General features: G+C 32.8%; 1 long non-coding RNA gene across 1 annotated transcript; it reads left to right on the top strand.

Moving 5' to 3' along the window:
- The first annotated feature begins 2283 nt into the window (after positions 1-2283).
- Positions 2284-20825, top strand: LOC129049679 (uncharacterized). Its single transcript, XR_008512929.2, has 4 exons — positions 2284-2334; positions 2882-2986; positions 12660-12886; positions 20626-20825. It is a non-coding gene; the product is annotated as an uncharacterized LOC129049679 (long non-coding RNA).
- Positions 20826-21165: the final 340 nt, after the last annotated feature.

Below are 21165 nucleotides of genomic sequence, written 5' to 3'. Positions count from 1 at the left end.
AGGGAAGGCTTTTACACTGCTGGTGGAAATGAAAACTAGTACTATCACTATGGAAAACAATATAGAGATTCCATAAAAAACTAAAAGTAAAACTACCATTAAATCCAGCAATTCCATTACTGGATCTCTGCCTAAAGGAAAATAAGTCATTATATGAAAAAGACACATGCACATGCCAGTTTATAGTAGAACAATTTGCAATTGCAAAAATATAGAACTGACCTAAAGGCCCATCAACCAACGAGTGGATAAAGAAAATGTGGTGTATATGTACACCATGGAATACTGCTAACCATATAACAAAACAAAATAATGGCCTTTGCAGCAACTTGGATGTCACTTGAGGCCGTTATTCTAAGTGAAGTAACTCAGGAATGGAAAAGCAAATATCATATATTCTCACTGACAAGTGGAAGCTAAGCTAGGAGGATGCAAAGAAATAAGAATTATATAATAGATGTTTGGGACTTGTGGGGAACTGAGAGAGAGGGGTGAGGGATAAAAGACTACATATTGAGTACAGTGTACACCGCTTGGATGACGGGCGCACCAAAATCTCAGAAATCGCCTCTAAAGAACTTAACCATATAACCAAAACCCATCTGTACTCCAAAAACTACTGCAAAAATCAATCAATCAATCAACCAGATGCAACAAGGATGTTGGAATTATCAAACTGGAATTATTTTTTAAAAACTATAATATGCCAAAGACTAATGGATAAAGTAGACAGTATGAAAGAGCATACTGACAATGTTACCAGAGAGATAGAAATCCTATGAACCCAAAATAAATGCTAGATCAAAAGCACTGTAACCGAAATGAGAAATGCCTTTCATGGGCTCAAGAGTAGAGGGGACATGGTTCTGAGCTTAAAGTTGTATCAATAGAAACTTTGAAACTGAAAATTAAAGAGAACTAAGATTAAAAAACATAGAACAGAATATCTAAGTACTGTGGGACAACTACAAAGGTGTAACATAAATACGATAGGATTTCCAGAAGGAGAGAAAGGAACAGAAGAAATAGTTGAAACAATGACTGAGAATTTTCCCCAAAATAATGCCAAATACAAAACCTCAGAATCAACAAGTCCAGAGAACAAAAGGTAGGTTAAACAAAACAAACCCAAAACACCCTACACCAAGACATACCATTTTCAAACTACACAAAAAAGCAATGATAAAGCAAAACATCCTGAAAGAAGTCAGGGAGAAAAAAAAAAGCCTTATCTATAGAGGAACAAAGATAAGAATTACCTCCAACTTCTCAGAAACCATACTAACAAAACAGTGGACTAAAATGTTTAAAAGGTTCAGAGAAAATCCCTTCATGAATCTGGAATTCTATACTCTGCAGAATTATCCTTGAAAGGTAAAGGAGAAATACTTTCTCAGACAAACAAAAATTAAAGAAATTTGTTGCCAGTAGATCTGCCTTGCAAGAAAAGTTCTTTAGAGAGAAGGACAATAATGTAGGTCAGAAACTTGGATCTACTTAAAGAAATGAAGAGCAACCTACTTCTGGTAATTGCTAATTCTTAATTAAAAATGCACAAATTATATGAGCACTGGGCTGAGGCTACCACCACACTGGATGTAAATACAATGAGTAGCAAGCTCTGCAGAGCTATGCAACATGCAGCATGGTAATACTGCCTGAGCAGTGTCCAGAATGTTTTTTAATTGATTGAATTCTCAGTACATCTGGATGGAGACTTTAATAAATTATTATTATTTTTTTTCATGTGTCTTGGCTCCACTAACTGGCTAGTTTTCTCTAATTTTTTACTTAGTCATTCCTTCAACCTGACTAGGAAGGTGAATGTCAGCTAATGTTTCTGTACACAGACTTAAAATATTCAGCTGTTAATATAGAAGGTAGTATAGTTATATATAATTTGATGAAATTAAGAATACCAAAAATGATGAATAAGAATTGATTACTTTTAGAATCTGGATATATTACATGTTAACAAAGAAAATTAAAGTCTGTATTGCTATTTATAAACATTCATATATATATGTATGTATTTGTGAGACTAAGATAGGAAATTATATGTATATAATTAGAATTTCCTGTTTAATATATAGTTTCATATATATATATATATAAATTTCCTATCTTTCTTAGTCTCACAGATTCATCAGCTATCAAATCTAAAGTTGCTGGACTCCATTAACCTTATTTCTGATATGAATAGCTCTTCACAAAGAGTAAAAAGTTGGCGACTGTGGGAATCCTTTGTAGTATTGGGTCCCCATGGTAACAGAGATTTGTATCCTGACATCAGAATCTAAGAGGCCACAGAGCTACAGAGCATTTCAATTTGTGGTAAGGGGAAAAAAATTAAAAAGACAAATGCACAGTCCTAAAATGATACCATAAAAATGGCTAACGACCTCTGGGTATAAGTCTATGCTGATGTGTTTTCACATATCATTTATCAATTTTCCTATTTTGATTTATATTCTCTTGTCAATCAAATGGCTCTTAATATGTTTCCTATTGAAGTAAACTGTTCAAAACTCATGTCTATACATTTTTGCATGTTTTGATAAATAATTATAAAATATGTAATTCAAGATTTACTAGATAATATTTCCCTACTGGGTACTTAATTTTCTTCTAAATTAATATAAAGAAACCTTCTAAGGTTGACACTAACCTCCTTTCAATGTCTGATTTTGGAGTGGAAGTACATTTTCCTCCATTTCTGGTTTCCATGAGGAGGAATTTCTCCTTAAATTCATTTCAGGCCATTCTATTTATCTGTTTACTCACATGACCAGTGAAGAGGGCGACTGACTTCTTTAAGGCAAATTTGGGAAAAAATAACTCAGAATGCAAAGCTAAACTTTGCCTTACTTATTTCTTTTAGGAAGTAGATGCTCACAGGGAGTCCAAGTTCTCAACTCCTCCAGGTTTCAGGTTTTGCACGGGCCTACCTTCCAACACTCTCCAGGATTGTTGAGTCCCACTTTTGGTAATTACTTATTATTGAATTACAAGTGCACTCAGCACTGGGCTGAGTCTAACATGTTAGATAATTCCATTATTTTATAATCTAATCTTTACCCTCTTTTCAATGCTGACTTGACTACATTAATGACTACATTATGTAAAATAATGTAGAATAGAAATATGAGAACGGGCATCTTGACATTTTCTGGATTTTAAAGTAAATATTTTAACATTTTGTAATTGAATAGGGTAGTTGTAGTAGGCCTTTGGTGGACACATGTCATGTAAGTATGTTCCTTTCTGTTTATCACTTGTTAAGGGGTTTTTTTTTTTTTGGTAAGAAAATAACACTGCATTTTGTCAAATGATTTTGTAAATCTAATGAGAGGTTATTAGTATTTTTCCATTTTTCAAAATAAGCTAACATGTTAAACTGCATTTATAGTTTTCCTTTTCTTTTCTTTTTTTTTTTTTCTTTTCTTTTGACGGGAAGTAAATTTAAAACATACCTAGCATACCTGGAATAAACTCAAATGTGTCATAATATAATCTCTCTCCCCATCTGCCCCCTGTTTTTTTGTTTTTTGTTTGTTTGGCTCTACTAGCTTACGTTAATAATTTTAAAATTTATATTTGGTAGTAAAATGGATCGGTCGTTTTTCTTTCTCATACTTTTTTTTTTTTTTTTTTTTTTAGACAGTCTCACTCTGTCACCTAGGCTGGAGGGCAATGGTGTGATTTTGGCTTACTGCAACCTCTGCCCCCTGAGTTCAAGCAATTCTCCTGCCTCAGCCTCCCTAGTAGCTGGAATTACAGGCATGTGCTACCATGCCATGCCTGGCTAAGTTTTGTATTTTTAGTAGAGATAGTGTTTCACCATGTTGTTCAGGCTGGTTTTGAACTCCTGACCCCCAGTGATCCTCCTGCCTTGGCCTCCCAAAGTGCCTTTCTCATGCTGTTTTATTTGTTGTTTAGAATTCTGTATCTACACTTAGTGTAGACCAGAAATAATCCTTGTGTAAAGTTATAAACTAGTGATTCAATGACTGCAATCAATTTCAAATATATGATAGTTTCTGTTTCTTCCTGAATTAACATTGTAAATGCAAACTGTTTTTATGTTTTTTCTATTTTTCCCAGGATTTCCTTTTTTTTTTTTTTTTTCAAAATGTGGCCCACATATCATTTCATTATCATTGTAGTTTTCCCTGCATCCATAATTTTTTTTCATTTAGCTTAATATTGTTTATTTACACCTCCACACTCTTTTTCTAGATATATATATACCATGTTTGGTCAATTGTATTAGTATTTTCAAGAAACCAACCTTAGGTTCTGTTAATTATCTTAATTATATTTTTATGTTCTATATTATTAACATGTATTTATATATATGTTCTGAGCATTCTTCTCTCTCTTTTTCCTTTCTTTTCTTTCTTATTTTTTCGTTTGAGTGCTTAGTTCATTTATTTCAGTTTTCTATTACAAATGAAGCATTTAAAATAAAATAAATATCCCTCTTATTTTTCCTTTAGCTTTGTCTTAAATATTTGATATTAGCATTTTTTATTCAGTTTGAAAGATGTTATATGTCCCATTAAAATCTATTCTTAGAAATATATAATCTGTTTATTATAAACTTGGCTTATTATGTACAATGGTGAATTAAACTTCCTATCATTATATGATCATTCTTTTTTCTATAGTTTTAATTTATTTCTTAGAGCTTGTTGCTTCTATTGATATTGCTACACTCCTATTTTTCTATTTGCCTAGCATGTTTTCTTATAATTTTGCTTTCATTATTTTGTGTATTTATGTTAAAAGTATATCACCTACCGATATAAAAAAGTTGGATTACTTTTTAATCAAGCCTAAAAAGTTTTGACTCTCAGAAAGTTCACTATTTGTGACTGCTAATATATTTTAACTCATTTTAACCTTTCTTTTATGATCTCAGCATTTGTGCATATGTGTGTGTGTATAGTCACTATCATTCTTTTATATTAATTGTTTTTCAGAAGTTCCTTTAGTAAAGTTTTATTTGTACTATATTCTTAGGTTTTTAATTTTTGAAACAAATACAGTTTTAAAATCCTCATTTTTACAACACAATACGTACAACATAATTTTTGTTTTGTAATTAGTGTAAGATTGTATTTTGAGGATATTATTTCACAGTCTCATGGCTTTTGAAATTATTCTTTAAAATTTATCTGATAGCATACTTATAATTTTTTATAGTTACAACATTATTTGTTGACTACTTTTAAGTATTCCTTTTGTTACTGCTTTGCAGTGTTATAAACAGTGATTAGAATTTGTCATGATATCTGAGGATCCATGTCTTTCATCAGTTCTGTTTTTTTATCTAGAAATTTTTTTTTCACATTTGCATTACCTTTTTTTCCTTGGGTTATTTTCTCATAGTTTAGCTCCTATCTTTTTAAATTTGAAAACTATTTACATATGCATTTGTATTGTATTAATATTTACTAATTATGTGGTTTATGAGGGTCTATTTCTCTGGTTGTTGATTCTGCTGACTGTAGCTCATGGAGTAAGAATTGTTTCCGCATGTGTTTCTTATGATTGTTTATTATGAATTTTTTATTGGAATTTTATCTATAGAAATTTTATAAAGTTTGTCATGTGTATTTTGCCAGAGAGAATTAACATTTTACTTTTCTTAGATATTTGGGGACACAACCAATCTGAACCACTTTTTAATTCATGTGACAGTAACTCCTATGTTAATAGGGGTAAACATTTCTAACACCACGTGAATGCACATGAAAATTTTCTGAGATCCTCCACCCTTTTTTCTGCCTTTTCCAGAGCCATCCTTAAAAACATCAAGTACAATCCCTATCATTCTCAAAAACATTCTATTCATTTGTCTTTATATGGAGAGTATCAGATCAGATCTTCCACCTGGCTTGTTACACATGTTTAATATCCTGTCACTTTGGACTATTTAAACCCCAGATCCAAGGCAGCAGATATCCCCAGAGGCCTTGAAGACACTAGTTCTTTAGTGTCTTTTCTTGTTTCTAAATCTGCTTTATTTTTGTTTCTCGTCTCCAATGACTTTTAAAATTTCCACTGAGGTCAACTATATGTTTTGTTTTTATTTTATATTTTTTTCCAGAAGTAAATGTATAATATAATAAGAGTATTTGCTTAGACAGTAATTTCCAATTATTTAAAAAGAACTACTCAATAATATTTCATTTTAAAATAGATGAATAACATGTTTTCTGGGAATTTTGTCAGGGAGGGACTTGCTGGATCAATGTTTGTGAAGAAATTGTTGTAATTAAGAAAATCTGTAAGAGTTATCATATTAGGTTGAATAATATAAAATTGCCATTTTTGAATCCACAAAAAGTTGAATTTCAGCAATTTCATATGATTTAATTTAAGTACCTTTTATTTACATATTGAAATGCAATAGCATCAGATCAATTGAATTATTAATAGAATGCTAAAACAATAAGTTGGTTATTTGTTCTGTTATACAATACTTTTCATTACATGCAATAAATTTAGAAATCACACAAATATAGTAATGTGATCTAATCAGATGACAGATTAACCTTTACCTTTTTTCTAGTGCCCCTCTCTCTACCCCAGGAGATCTATCATAAACACTAAATAGGTATGCTTTTGTGTTTTTTTCTGTATATCTATACACACACACACACACACACACACACACACACAGGTATTTTATCAATTTTCCCCAATAATACACAATTATTTTCTACATTTAAGTTTCTTATTTAATACCTCATAAAAATATATGCATCTATGCAAGTCATCCAATATTATTTGAATTTCATATTATGACAACCTAATGTTCTATAGCATTAAAGTAATAGGTATGTTACTTTAATTATTAACTAACCATGAGCATTCCTTGGTAAAATATTGTGTGTCAGACATAATTTTATTTAGGATAACCATCATTATAGACCGACATGGAAATAAATTAGAGAAAAATAATGTTTAAATAGAAATATAACACAGCAGGCTTGGAGTGGTGATTCATGCCTATAATCCCAGAACTTTGGGAGGCCAAGGTGGGGGGATTGCTTGAGCCCGGGAGCTCAATACCAGCCTGGAAAAAAATGGCAAAACGCTGACTCTATCAAAACAATATAAAAATTTGCCACTTGTGGTGGCACATACCTCTAGTCCCAGCTACTCTAGAGGATGAGATGGGAGGGATCACCTGAGCCCAGGAAGTTGAGGCTGTAGTGGGCTGAGATCACACTACTGCACTCCAGCCTGGGTGACAGAGGGAGGCCCTGTGTCAAAAAAAAAAAAAAAAAAGAGAGAGAGAGAAGAAAGAAAGAGAGAGGGAGAGAGAGAGAGAGACAGAAAAGAAAGGAAAGGAAAAAGAAAAGAAAACAAATATAACCCCAAATGTGGTTATCTAAGCTATTTTTTAAGTCTGAGTTTTTGACTAAATATTCCATTATTTATTACCATTTAGAAAGCTTGGCTCAGGCCAGACGTAGTGGCTCACGCCTGTAATCCCAGCACTTTGGGAGGCCGAGGAGGGTGGATCACAGGTCAGGAGTTCAAGACCAGCCTGGCTAACATGGTGAAACCCCATCTCTACCAAAAATACAAAAAATTAGCCAGGCGTGGTGGCAGGCACCTGTAGTCCCAGCTACTCGGGAGGCTGAGGCAGGAGAATGGTGTGAACCCGGGAGGTGGAGCTTGCAGTGAGCCGAGATCACGCCACTGCACTCCAGCCTGGGCCACAGAGCGAGACTCCATCTCAAAAAAAAAAAAAAAAAAAAGCAAGCAAGCAAGCTTGGCTCAAAGTTGTGTCCTCTGTAACTTCTGAGGCAAAAAGTGCTGTCTGACTCTACCTTTTTCTAATTACTCAGATTTATAATTTCTTGATATTGTTATTTGGTGGATTTTTAATGTTAGATGTCATGAAAAAGTTCCAAAATTCTTTGAACAAAGAGATATACTCTATGGTAATGAGACTATTTTATTTGGGGCAAAATTTTTGTAAGGGTAGAATGTTTTCTGTCTCTGTGGTAATCTCCTAATTGACACATATCATAAAAATTGGAGGTTTAAGAATGCCTTTTTAAAAAAAAATTATTGAGAGTTTATTAAAGTCAGCATATAATTAGTTACATGTATTTAAAATGTATAATTGTATAAATTTTGACATATGCATGCACTTGTGAAAAAAACCTAATCAAGATAGTGAACATATCCTTCACACCCGAAAGTTTTCTGACTCCCCTGTGTACCCTCATACACTGCCCTTTTGACCTACTCTCTCCTCTCTCACCAAGTAGCCACTCACCTGCTTTGGGTCACTATAGATTACTATCAGTCTCATGAATTTTTAAAAATAAAAAACAATGTGTGTACTCTTTTTTGTTAACTTCTTTCACTAGTCATAATTATTTTGAGATTAATTCTTGTTGCTGTCTTTATAGCTGAGTGGTATATACCACAATGTGCTTGCGTTTTTACTTCCTCAAGATCACTTCAGTTGTTTCCAGTTTGGTAATATTACAAATAAAACATTTATAAATGTTTGGATAAATGTCTTGGTATGGTTATAAGCTTTCATTTTTCTTAGGTTGATGCCTGGGAATGGAATAGTAGGGCCATGTATGCATGCATGTTTAGGTTTTGAAGAAACTGAGATGCGAATTTTCAAAATGGTTGTGCCATATGGCATTCTTGCTAAGAAATTATGAGAGAGGTTGGAGAGAAAAGAAATTTTTCTGTGTGTTAATTTAGGTATAATTAATGCTCAAAAGTCCTAAGCCTAGAAAATTTGATCAATTTTTCCTTCTTATCTTCCTGGAAAAGTACAAGGTAGCATCTCAGTTCATTCTGAGTTCTCTGCAGATGCAGACGTTGGCTTAAGTGAGCAGTGGGCAGGCAAGGAGGAAAAGGAGTTGGCAGACACATTGGCCCCTTCATTGAGTTACAATTTCCAACTCATCCTTTATCAGTAACAAAGGCAATATGTTTTCTCCTCTTTATTTTAATCTCTTGTATTATTGTCTAGTAAGTTCAGAATTTGGTAGGAAAATTGAGCTTAAGTGTCTTCAAACTAGAATCAAAGCAACCATTCCAAATTTTGTAACACCTCAGCAAACTCTGGGTAACCCTGCTTTACCTCAGTACTCATGTGGAACAATGCAATGTGAACAAGTAGGCTGGTAAATGTAGCCTAAAATAATATTCTTCTCTAGAAACAAACAAATCAAAAATGTTGCCTTCGTAAAGTATGTGAAAACATGTCTGTGGCAGAATGATTCAAGATTGGCCTGGAACCTCTTGTTGCAAGAAATTAAACATGCTATATAAAATGTCTAGATTAGCATCTTAAAAGAAGAAAATAATTACTGGCTTAATTGTGATGAAAAATAAAGTGATTATAGTTTGTTGAAACAAATAGAGTAAATGAAAGGAATTATGCATATTGCATTGACAATAAAAAGGGAAAGGTAACAAAATAAATGCCATAGAGCAGTTGTAAGGCACACATGATTTTCCAAGACAGTCTACCTGTAACACTATATATTGCTCAGCCCAAATTCTGCGTCCTATGTTAATTTAATTATAAACCACATGTCGGGTTTTTTGTTACATGTCAAATATTTGGAAAGGCATATGTAGAATGTTAAATGGTTGAAAATGTTCAGAAGAAAAATATTTGTCTCAGAAAAGGGAAGAGGAAACCCATCCATGTTTTGTTATTGAAATAGAATGTGTGAAGTCATTGATTTTAGAAACACAAACCTCTGGTTTGCAAAGAAGTGGAAAATACAAGGATGAGAAAATTCAAGAATTATGTAGTATGAGGTAATCCAACAATGAAGTAAGAGCTTATCCAAACAGAGTCTAGGTCTCAATAGTGGCTGAAACAGCACCTGTCCATTCCCTGTTGCCCCATCAGTAAACCCTACTTTATGGTAATAGTATTATAATAAGAAAACCCATATGCAAATAAAAAATTTCATTAATTTCAGGGCTTTAATTCCTTGTTTGGGTAGCTCCACATTCAGGGAGGGTTTTGGAAGGAAATTGAGAAGGGTTTGTGATAGGAAAAGCAAATAATGCCTTGAGGAAAATAAACTGAATTTTTATATAAAGGAATTTAACATCATCCTATACAGTATAAAAAAAAGGTGTGGTATCCTGTATATACAGGGACTGCAGTCAGAATCAGTGCAAGTATAAATCCTGTAATTTCATGTCCATATTATAATCACTTGTCATTTTGTAATTCATCATTTCCTGAAGGCATCTTTGGGTTTTGGAAGAGGTAGACATTCATGCCAAGAGCACATACTGTTTTGAACTGTTAATCTCCATATATCAAATCCCAACTATTATGGCATAAATTCTTTGAGTGCAGCACCAAATTTTGTACAACTATTCATAATGTTGCATGAGGATATACACATAGTAAATGTATAATACTAATTTCTGAAGGATAAATAAATATAATTTCTGAAACTTAAATTCTACATGCAGAAAACGGAACTTGCTAAAAACTCAAGAAACATGAATGCATACATTATTGCATTTTATAATCAGAATAACTCTTTAAATTGATGAAATACATTGTAAATCCAATATACATATATTTTCTTCCAATTTAGCATATTAATTTAAGCATATAGCTTGTTAATGCAATATTCAAACCAGTTAAAACATCAGTTTTAACATTTTTTTCCCAAAACATGATATACATATAGATTTAGAGTAAAAGGAGAAAAAAGGCAATTGACAGATAGAGGCAAGAAATGATTGGCTTTCTTCACTAAATGTCTGAGTAGGCAGAGAAAATCATGAAATGCCTGGACAGGTGATGATATCTAAAATGATGTGTCAGAGTCTTAAAGCAAATGATAAATGAATATACAACTCATATTTTTTATAAATACATACAATAAAAATGTTTCATCTTAATGTATTTTACTGTAGCTATCATTTATTGATTATTTATCTTTCTTTCATATCGTTAAGCTTTGCTCTATATATTAAATCCTAACCCTTGCAGTGCCTTAGAGAGATCTCATAGATGGATACGAAATTGCTAACAATGCAAGCCAACATATAAAGGAAATAACAGAGATAGGCCATGACCATAACTGTCATAGCATATGTTGCCCAGGGCTTTATCCTGCCACCTCAAGAACCTTCTGCTAATAGGAGCAGAGCTGTCAGGCAGGGCCATGGTATTCGTCTTCTCATTTTACTTTAATGGGGCTGTCCCATGACTTCAGCCCTACAAAAGGTATCTCATTGCTGCCACTGCTTTGTTTATGAGATCAGCAGGAGTTAGGGAAAATGTTTCAACTGGGAATTTAGCCTCTGAAATATTCTGAGATAGAGAAAAGAATTAAGGTCTTAGATTATGGCAATATTTCACAGTAACTTTACCTCTTCTGGTAAATGCATAGACTAAAGAAACAAAGGGAAACTTCCCCTGCCCCATTATACAGGTTTATTATGTGTGGGACTATCACATGACTGAACTTGAGTATCAGCCCATTTGAGTATTACTGTTTACTAGTACTCATGCTGACCAGAATCAAGAATATTAAGTTGATCATGATAATGCTTTTCTCACTCACTATCAAGAATATTAAGTTGATCATGATAATGCTTTTCTCACTCACTATCGGTTACTCACTTACCTGTCTGTTAGGAACAGTATTTAGACATGCTAATTATTTTCATACTGTGTGTTAGTTCAATAGCAAATGAAATCTTTTAACCAGATATTATCCTGATTTTATAGATGGAGAAATATGGGGTTAAGTTAGTAAACCATGTGTTAGCAAACCTAGATGAAATATAAGAATGAAGATTGATTTATTGACCAATGTCCCCCAGGAGAGTCATGTTATTATGCCTCATTTCAGTAATTTTCAGGGAAATAAATTCAAAGTCTTTGGGAAAGGAAAACGTAACGCAGGCACTATCTTCAACTACTGGTGTTAATGTTTCCTCATAGTCAAAAAATTTTTTAAAAGTTTCTTGCTTTCTCTTTGCTTAGCTCAAATTAAAATATCTCAATAATGGTTATACTATTTTCACTATATATTATAGTTCTGTATGGCTTCATTTTATTTGTGTGGTTATTATTGACATAATTATTCTCAAGTTTTCTACCTTTAAAAATACATTCGTTTATTTCACTGTCAATTGCAAAACAAATGAAAAAGAAGAAAAGGCAATTATGCAATAAAGGACAATTTTTACTCTTTTCTAATGACAAGGTATTCCTAGGAAAGTGTTAGCTTTATTCTAAATAAATACAAGTGTTTATTTAGGCCCATGTGTGGCTAATACATTATGTAGATATTTAAAAAATTGTTAAAATCTATTTTCCTTCTTGACCTTCAACTCCTCTTTTCTCAGCTACAGTTTACCATTTCTTATTCTTCTTAAGGTTCTATTTGATATAGATTTTCATTATCAGTTCTACCTATTAGTTTACAAAGAGTCCACTTTTTTAATGTAGGTAAGATAATGATATAAAAATAATAATATGCTTATCTTTAAGGCACAAACACCAGAGTGCTGAACAAGGTCATGTTCTGAAGGCTAAAATTTGGGAGATATAATGCAAGAATTTACAATCAAGAATTGATGCTGTGGTTCAGATCTGTTTATCTAATCAGTTTCCCTTAGAGCCTGTGTGATTGCACCGTGTGATAGAAGAATTCCTACAGGGAAAGGAGGCGGATGCTAGAGGGCAGTATAGTGCCCTAAAAATAGAAAGTTAAGAATAACAAGAAATCCAAATAAGGAAACCATGACATGGGAAATGATAGAATCTGAAGACAAGCTTCACATACTTCAAAACTGGTTCTGGATGAAGTCCAATCTGTGTGTTTCGGCAGGCAGTGTAAGTGCTTTTTTTTTTTTTTTTTTTTTTTTTTTTTTGCTGATGTATATTCTTAGACATAAATGTGATGAAACAAAAATGGGAGGGAGCAAACACCTCTAGAAACTTTCTTTTGAAATAATGACCTCCTTGCCTCTTCTCATTAATTTTAAACAATCACCACAAAGAAGAAAAGACTTCATTTATCTGTAGTCTAGTGGCTGGTAATTGGCATTTCTCTCTAGTTTCATTAATATTAAGCCTTCTCATGAACACAAAAATGGCCTATGCTTGACTCTCATAGATAGTCTTCAAATTTATTAATTTACTTCAATAACACCCAATTACCAGAAGATGTTCTGTCAAAACTCTCACCCCACAAATATGTACATTTTCACCTAGCAGACTCCATGTAGTAGGTATTCAAAATATTTGCTGAAATAAATAATGCATTAGATTTAATAGAATATGATAAATGGGGTGCAAAAGAATATTGGGTCATATAGTTTCTTTTGAGAAAAGTAGCAATATTTATATAAGAAATGAAGATATCATTTACTTGATCCAGAAATTCTATTACTGGATATTTGTTCTCCAATATATGTGTGCAAAGACAAATGTAGTAGGATGTACAATAGAATTACTTGTAATACCATAAGACTAACCACAACTTAAATGCCCTTCAATAAAAGACAGGTTAGAAACTGTCTATAGCCACAGATCGAAACCATGTAATCATTTAAAAGAAATATATTTGTGTTAGAGATGAAATGTGTGTGTAAGCAATGCACATACACAATATACATAATATACATCATGTCTATATATGTATATAGTATTATATAGCATGTATACGTATTTATCATGTATATGACATACACATACAAATATAGAAAACACCTCCAAGGTGCATAAATTTTAAAATACAAGGTACACAGAAGTATTATATACTATACATAAATGTCAATACTATAAACAATTCAAATATCTGTCAACCGAGAGAATGAGTAAATTGTTTTGTTTTTATAATAGAATACCATACAGTGAAGAAAATAAACAAGCTATAGCTACACATGATATATTTGAATCTGAAATACATAATGTTTCACCACAAAAGGTTAGACACTAAAGAATACTTTTAATAAAATTCAAAAACAGGAAAAGCTAAATTATAGGATTTAGTTATCATCTATAAGTGGTAAGGAAGAAAATCAAGCAGTGAATGCAATGAGATCTAGCTTTTTTTGTTTCCAGTATAGAGAAGAAGTTTCCCATTTTATTTGCAAGAGTATGTGTATGTGAGGATGTGTTGGCAATATTCTATTTATTAAACTGGATGGTGATTGCATTGTGGTTCATGTAACAATAAATCATTATCCCTAAATTAATGTTTTATACACTTTTATGTGTGTTATATTTAATCATTAATAAAACATGAATGTGGTGTGCAAGATGATATGCATGATGCATTATACCTCCATTTGTATTAAAAGGAGAGTGTAGTATGTTTAAAATGTCTGTGCTTTTAAATACATTGACTATTTTTTGAAGGACAACCAATAAGTTGGAAAGAGTGGTTATGCTGTGGGGAGAGACATAAATATGTAAGACAGCAATTGTGCCCTTCATATCATCAGGCAAAATACTAGCCTGGTGAGGGTTCCTATCCCTGCACCGCACTTGAAGAACTACTTTTCAGTCATTTGGTAGAAGGGCTAAGCTTTTGAAAATATATTTGTCTTCTTTTCTTAAATCAGCAAAGTGTCAGATAAGTATAGTTTTTTCAATTGTGTAAATTCCACAGTTTAGCTGATGCAAAAATATTTGAAGTCCAGTCTATAGAAGTTTTCAATTAGCTACTTTGAAATATAACATTTGGTACAACTAACTGTCACTACATAAACTTCTGTAATATCTTGCAGCACTGAAAGCAGCAAATTGATCTAAAAGCACAAAAAGATGAATTAATGAAACGAATTGAATGAGCTATTATTTGTTCATTTTTAATTATAACCAAGTTACATCTCTTACTGTATTTGGGGAAAATAATAGAAGAACAAAAAGCAAAATCAATTTTAAAAATAAAAACTGCTATTCTACTAAATGTACAGTTAGTTGTAAACTGGACAAATCTTTTTTTTTTTTCTGTTACAGAATACGTTTATAAATGCAATGACAGTATTATAAATACATTTTGTTTGCGTTGGAGAGGATGACCCAACTCTCTCTTACTTATCTGTAACTGCTGTATTGCCTCAGTATGAGGTGAGAGGTGACGCAGCTGACTATTCATCCCTGCTTTCAGACGTCAAGAAAATCTGCAGGTGTCTTCTGAAATCCAAAGTCTGTTCTAAACTTGTTTTAGAAAAGCGACACACAATAAGTAATGATGAATGAGTCTCTCCTTGTGGTCACGAACTTTTGTAGAAATACTCCATTAAGTTTAAATCTTTTGAAAATATTGTGCCTCAGAGAGGTGCCAGCAAAAAATGAAAGTGATTCTGTATATCTTAAGGTGATGGTTCAGCATTTCAGTATATAGTAAGAATTTGAAAACTTTATTTAGCTGTGATCTCTATAGCTATATTGTCCCTGGGAATGCAGTGTGATAATAGAGAATATGCTGTGATAATCTCACCAAAAATGCAATAGTGAAAATTGATGTGGGGATGTTTAGCTCTAAGTAGAAGAGGGCTACTCTGTTGCCACCAGTCTCATCAAAACATTTTAATTTGCAAGAGATGTTGGCAATTACATCTGTAGTGTTTTATCATCATCCACATTGCTGATTGAGATTCAGTGTGCATTTTAAACTACAAAAAAGGAAGCATGGATGAAAATATGGCCCAGAAACAAATCCAAAATTGGTACAAGTGGTCCAATTATTTTCATGGTCAAATATTTTATAAACCTTCAGTAGAACAATCAATGATTACTAAACCCCTTTGAAATCTCACACCCTCAGTTGCTTGGTCATTTGACTCTAGACTCTCCAGCTGTGGAGTTGGGGAGAATGAAGATGAGAATATTTGACTATGTGTCTGTTTCTTTTGCCTTTTCCAATAATGAAGACAGTAGTCAGTCTTATTCTGCATACAAGAAAGATTGTCATTTGGTTGAATTTTCTTTGGAATCTGTAGATAAAGGTTAGGAATTTAGGAAAACTTGGATATAAATCCTAAAAGAGCCCCTTATGCACTTTGTGGCCTTAGGCACTGTTTTAAACTCTCTGTGGCTCAGTGTCTTTATTTGTAAAATGGGAATGATCCACCTTATGTTTGATTTTAAATTAAAAGAGCTTATCTATGTGATACAGCAGATAATGTTGATTTTTAAAATGTTGACCTGAAGGCAAAACATTTGTGAAAAGGTTGTGTAATAATGATTATGGTCAAATATTAAGAAACATTTTTCAGTAGCTTAGAACAATGGCAAGATATACGTTAGTTTTCATAAAGTCAGTATTCATCAGAAATCAAAATTTTTAGTATAATATTAAACATAATGGATCTCATTTACAAAAGCAGCATACCTAAAATTTACCATGGTGCAAACTAAATAGCAAATGTGCAATAATCATATAGATAATACTGTAAATAAATCAATAGACATAAAAGAAAATCTAAATAAATGGAGTGCTGACAGGTTTACGAATGGAAAGAGTCAACTTGTTAAACTGTCGATTCATTTCCCCCCAACAAATTTATAAATTTAAAATAAACTTCAAATCTTCTGACATAACAACCTCATTCTAAAATTTCTAAAATTCCTAAAATTCAAATGCAATTTTACACAAGCAAGAATAGACAGCAAAATATTGAAAAGTGATTATAAAGAAAGAGAGGGCCAGTCACAGCAGCTTATGTCTGTAATTCCAACATTTTGGGAGATCAAGGCAAGAGGATCACTTAAAGCTGGTAGTTTGAGACTAGCCTGCGTAACGCAAGAAGATCTCTTCTCTACTAAAGAAAAAATAGCCAGGTGTGGTCGCGTACACCTGTAGTCCCACCTACTTGAGAGGCTGAGGTGAGACGATCACTGGAATCCCGGAGGTCAAGGCTGCAGTCAGCTGTCATTACGACATTACACTCCAGCCTAGGTGACAGAGTCAGAACTAAATATATAAATAGACAATAGATGATAGATGATAGATAGATAGATAGATAGATACATGGATAAATAAAAAAAGAAGGGAGATGTTTTTCTTACCAAATAGTACAATATAAGATAAAGACATAAAATAGTGAAAAGTTAATGTTGACATAACTTGGCCTACAGAACAATGGTACAAAGGTTCTGAAGAAAGCTCTACATATACATAAATTTAGAATTTGGAAAAAGTGATATCTTTAATAAGTGGTTTTGGAATTCCAACATCACTTATGTATAGATGCAAATAAAAATCTAAATGAATAAAAAGCCTAATAAAAAAAGCTTAAACTAAAATTATTAGAGCAATTATGGAAGAACTTGTGTAATATCAATATTGAAAAGTGTGTTGAACAAATCATAAATAAATAACTTGGTAAATTTGAGTGAACAAAATTAAAATTATTTTAATTTTAAAATTTAATAAAACACCATAAATATATGTAAAATGGGTACGAAAGCATAGAAGAAAATATTTGCAAAGTGAGTGATGAATATAATTGATTGAACATTAGTCCCATGAATGTGTAAAGCAGAATTTAGTTTTTTCTGTCATGCTTCAATTCATATATAGAAAATATACTTGGATTCCATATTGTTCTTAACTAATAACAACCATAAAAATAATGGGCATGAAATGGATCAGGCTGGTGCTGGTATGTGTGAATTTAATTTAGATTTAAATTCTAAGTATAATGGGAAATTCTGAACAATTTTGAACAAAAGAAGTAAATAATCTGATGAACATTTTAAGATGCAAAACCTCATTGGTCTTTTTAGGTATTATATTATAGACAGTTTAGAGTGGAAGATTGGAGACTAGTTAAGAGACTAGTTAATGTCCTAATGCTAGTCAAAGATGATGGTAACTTGGACTCTAGACGTGATAGTTAAAGAGGAAAAAAATCACGGTAACTTTGACTTTAGACATGTAAAGAGGAAAAAAATCACAAACTGATGAAATTGCCTGGGTTTTTGTCTTGAGCCACTGGGTAGATACCGCTGGCAATTGCTAAGATGGAAAAGCCTCTTAGGGAGAGCATGTGGATTAAACAGGATTGGATGAAAGTTACTACCTCCTGAAGTAAACGGTTTCATTAGTAACCTGTAACTGAAACGTAATCAATTTAAGACTTTTCTGTTTCTAAGAAATATATTTTATCATAGTACCAAAAATTATAGCTATCCTAATTAAAATGATGGCAGAAACCAATTAGACATGATATACACTTGTTTGTCACAAGTACTGAGAGATACTGAATCTAAATTAAAACGTTGTATATAATTAACAAGTGGTGCTCTGTTCCATTTTTGCTGTCTTGCTTCCCACGCAAAATTTTAAAATTTTTGGGTAAAGATAAGGACATAGACTCATATCTTTCTTTGAATCCTTTAGTATCTGGCAGAGTATAACACTGTCAATACATAGTGATAAATGACTAGATGACTGCATATCATGTGTGTTGTGTACATGTGCGCATTTGGATTAGACTGATAGTGTGTAAACAAATTACCTCTGGAAACACAACATATTTGAAATTACATTACTAATTATTGTTATCATATTTAATAATAATGATATAAGTATCTGAAAGAGGCTATAAGTCTTTAAAACTTTTTAAGAGTTTCCAAAACTTGCACTCTACCAGGGTCAAGTTCTACATCTCAAAAGAGTTAAACATTATCTTTACCTAGAGATGCTTCATTTTTAAAATCTTGATATAAATGCTATCATGTTTTTTACTACAACTTTTTGTATTTTCTGTGTCTTTTTTTTTTTTTTTTTTTTTTTGAGACAGAGTCTCTCTCCGTCACCCAGGCTGGAGTGCAGTGTCACCATCTCAGCTTAATGCAACCTCCACCTCCTGGGTTCAAGCACTTCTCTGCCTCAGCCTCCTGAGTAGCTGTGATCATGCCCAGCTAATTTTTTTGTATTTTTAGTAGAGACAGGGTTTCACCATCTTGGCCAGGCTGGTCTTGAACTCCTGACCTTGTGATCCGCCCACCTCAGCCTCCCAAAGTGCTGGGATTACAGGCATGAGCCACCTCACCCGGCCAATTTTCTTTGTCTTATTCAAAAGCTTAATCAAATGCTCACCCCACCCATCCTTCTCCTGTCCCAACCCATGGTTCTTATGGCATTTTAAATGGAACTCTTTCCAAATATGCCTCTTCTATCAGGCCTTTAGTGCATTCTTGAATGCTGTGCAGGCCTCGAGATATAGTGTGTGCGTTCTAATTCAAAGTCCTCCTCTCCATCTTGATGCTCTCCTGTATTTATTTTTATGCATAGCTCTAGGTAATCTTCAAAATATCTTTCCTCTGTTATCACTTTTTGTTCAGAGTACATTACTGTAAACTAAAAGTATGATCATATGATCATGCTACTTTTCTATTAGAGAAAGAATGAAGGATGAAAATCCTTATACTTCTATAAATTTTCCTTTTAATTTGGGAAGTGACATCTTCCCCAGGCATTTTTATCTAGAAAACATTAGACAGTACTATGTCATAGGTCCACCTCCAGCAGCAGGGGATGTTGGAAAATTGAGCTTTCCATCTGTAAGAAAAAAAAAGGCCAGTAAGAAAAGGGAAGGTAGTGTGCTTCGTATGGCTGTTTCATAGAGACTGCATGGTTCCCATGACAAAGTGTTATGCTGAATTCTTTTCTTGTTCTTCGATTATAACTTGTCTGAATCTTTCACTCCTGTTTTCACTCATCTCCAGTTCTCCTTAAATCTGATTGCAGTTTACTTTGAACAGCAATTAAAGGCCTATAAAACCTAGTTTATAAACTAGCATATCATCACATATGTTACATTGCTTCATTGCAAATGACAGATTTGACTGTCTTCATCTCTTACCACTCCTCATCAAGCTTGATACTCATTTTTCAAATTTTCTCTCCTGATGAGATCTCAACAGTAACAAATGAAATGAGAAATATTTAGGGTATACATCTTTAGGGAAAATAGCATAGCTCATACTAACTAATGTCAATATATAAGAAATAAACCTGTAGGAAAGTGAGGTTTACTTCTTTAGAAAAGAAGTCCATGTTAGTTCGCTGACCGTCAGTTGATCCTAGTTTTCTGGTTTTAAGTTCTGCCTACTTTCCCTTTTATGTTCTAGTTTCCATAACATCACCTCCAGGTACCACTGATTACTGAAAGTGTGTATCCATTTTAATAACAGAAAGATCCTGAGGTTTGGAGTCAGAAATTATAGTTTAGGAGTCAAACTTGGCCATATATGAACACCAGGGACTCATTTTCTACATGTCTTTGAATGTGGGCTTCTTCATCTATAAAGTGATGATAATAGTGCTAGCCATAGAGGTAGTCCAGTTAATAAAAGTGTTAAAACTTTGCACATAGAAGGGGCTGAACAACGCTTCTCTACTTTTACATCAATCAAATAATACAGTGTCCCAATGAACAACACTTTAACACTATAAATGAAGGCAATATGTAAGAAATTTAATCTTGAACTTGGAATATTTTTATTTTTCCATGAATACATTGGTAATATATATTTTTTTTAATTCTAAGCGATTGTAACCTAAGGCAATACTGTGACCCAAAGTTTACATGTTTTATCATGGTCTACAGAAGGAAGATGTTTCTTGTGTCTGATCAATAACACAGAAGCAACTGAAGAAACAATATGTGGATGCTTCAAAGATGAGTGAAAACATTTCTTCCAATACCCACCATCCTCAATTACAATTGATGATACTACTCTGGAGTGCTTTTGCACCTGTTGAAATGTTATGTTGAATAATAAATGATATCTGCTATGAAGACAAAAGGAAATTGTAAGTGATGTGGTAATCTTTAGCGCAAACCAGGAAGATAGTTGCTAAATTGTGAGAGAATTAAGGGGAAGTGCATTGTTTGCTCATTCAAACTTATTCCCATAAACATTTACAAATATCTTACTTTTAAAAAGGTAAAACTATGACTGACAGTTTAACACCTAATTTCTTATAAATTGCTATTACAAGGTCAGGCAAATTTTTCTTTGATTATAATACAGAAAATTTTGAAAAAAATTTATTTTTGCCCTTCTGTGTTTTGCTTAATATTTCTCATCTAAAGTACTTCCGTATTTTCTTTCTTTTTAACTCATCTTTGCTACGCTCTCCAAAA

This window comes from Pongo abelii, chromosome 14, assembly GCF_028885655.2.
Source record: "Pongo abelii isolate AG06213 chromosome 14, NHGRI_mPonAbe1-v2.0_pri, whole genome shotgun sequence".
Lineage (NCBI taxonomy): Eukaryota > Metazoa > Chordata > Mammalia > Primates > Hominidae > Pongo > Pongo abelii.
This window is presented reverse-complemented; position numbering and strand designations above follow the sequence as displayed.